Genomic DNA, 2,135 nt, shown 5'->3' with positions numbered 1-2,135 from the left:
GTTGACCAGTTTGATGGAAGTATTTCAGATTGCATGTGAAAACCCCACACTGTACCCCAGAAGTGCATTAATGTACATAGTTACCATTCAATTAAAAAAAAACTAAACTAACTAACTAAATTTCACACACACAGACTTTGCACTTAAAAGTATATTTCAATGTGTTCTAACAGATTTCAGGGAATTGCCTTTCACTAAACTGGTATCCTGGTCCACAAATATCAATAGGCATAAACTGAATCCCTTACACCCAGCAGGCACTCCAACAAATGTGTGTCCATGAATGAACTGAACAGACTATTTTGTACAAAAATGCCATTTAAAACAGTGAAATGATGGGTAAGTCAGATGACAAGATTTTCAACTTTTTTAAGGGCAAAAGGACTTGCAGGATAATATAAAACACAGAAAGCAGACTTTTCATGTATGTTATTTAAATATGAAAATATTTTTAGCGTATTATGTTAAACATTTTTTCTTATTTATATTTCCATTACCTAACATCTTTCTATTCACAAATACTAAATCCATTATGTAAGGCATGGTAACCAGTTTGATAATGAAGGTATTTTGGTTTTGAACAAATGTGAGTTGATGTGTTGAAAAACTTCAACACAATTGAATTACATTACAATCTTGAAAAAAAAAACTCAGTGCCTGCCCCTCCTTCCCCCCAGTTGATACCACTGCAGTACAACTAAACAATATGCAACATGCCCTCAATTTTATTTTGTTTTGGGGGAAATGTGCTGAAGAACCTAGAGCTTTTTTTGTTTAGCACCTTATATCGAAGTAATGAAAATAGGTATGATGATTACATGTGCAGATGTACAAAATCATTAACTCTACAAAGATACGTCATTCCAAAATTACAGAAAAAATTTAAAGCATGCATTTTAATTCTTTTTCTTTAAAGGGTTGCTGAATGCTTCCCCTGAAAAAAAGGTGGCTGTTTTCAAAATCAGCAACTGCTGGTGAGGATTTTTTGGCACAGTTATGACCAGCAGGTTATTGCTGTACCGTCCCGATAATCTCAGCCGAAACCGGGGGATGGAAATTGATTTTGTGGTGCCACAGGCCCGGGGCTGTCTTGTAACTCATCCCACTTCGGCATTTGAATGGTTTGCGGACACGAATCTGTGTTCTGTGGCCATTCTTAGCGTGGTACTTTATGCCATTCACATTCTTGTATCTCTTTCTACATCCAGGAACCGGTCAGGCAAATGGCTTCTCTTCCTCTACATTCATGCACACGGAGCTGAGGCTGGCTTCGAGCTGACCGTGTTCTCTGTGGTCCAGGACTCATGACCGCCGGACTCCTCATAGCCCACCTCCTCCTCCTCATACTCGCTGCCTGTTGGAGTGCTGCTGCGGAATGAAGAGGAGGCGGGATGGGTGGGGCCCCAGGAGGAGTAAGGCTTCCTCTGCTGTGGCGTGGTGGAGTGGACACATTCCCTCAAGACACTGAGCTGGACAGGGTCATCGAGAGCTTTGGCTGAATTTTCTTCTTTAGGGACTCCTGCTCTCGATGGACACCATCTGTCCTGAATCTATTAATGTAACTCAGGGCAACATAGGTTGGCTGCTGTAACTCTTGTTTTTCTAAAACACATGGATCTCTATCAATGTGGTTGTCCTCGATGTGTTCAAGGAGGTTGACCAGGGTGGGGAAGTGGACTCTGCAACCCCCGGAATCAGCAGGTATTGGAGAAAAAGGAGGTAGCTGCAATGCCTGTCATGGTGCTACATTGAGAGCCCCCCTGGTGTCCACTCTGCGCGCGCTGGGCAGAGGGCCAGTTCATCCATCTTGAAGCAAAAACATAATTGCATGCTTTCTCTGGCTGAATAGTATTACATTGTGTATATATGCTACATTTTATTTATACAATTCGCCATCACTAATCACCATGAGAGATTATCTTGCAATAATAAGAATGGCTATTTATCAAAAAGACAAATAATAATAGATGCTGGTAAGGATCTAAAGAAAAGGGGACTTCTATACATGGTTCATGGGAATGTAAATTAATATAATCTCTATGGAGAACAGTATGAGGATTTCTCAAAACTAAAAATAGAACTACCATCCAATCTAGCAATCCCACTACTGAGTATCCACCCAAAGGTACAGAAAC

The 2,135-nt window shown here is 40.6% G+C and overlaps 1 pseudogene; it reads right to left on the bottom strand.

Moving 5' to 3' along the window:
• Window positions 1–1,008: 1,008 nt before the first annotated feature.
• Window positions 1,009–1,739, bottom strand: LOC100950779 (annotated as a pseudogene).
• Window positions 1,740–2,135: the final 396 nt, after the last annotated feature.

Source organism: Otolemur garnettii, unplaced genomic scaffold, assembly GCF_000181295.1.
Source record: "Otolemur garnettii isolate 467f Iridium unplaced genomic scaffold, OtoGar3 scaffold00008, whole genome shotgun sequence".
Taxonomy (NCBI): Eukaryota; Metazoa; Chordata; class Mammalia; order Primates; family Galagidae; genus Otolemur; species Otolemur garnettii.
Note: the sequence above shows the minus strand (reverse complement) of the source record. Positions and strands in the feature narration are given on the sequence as shown.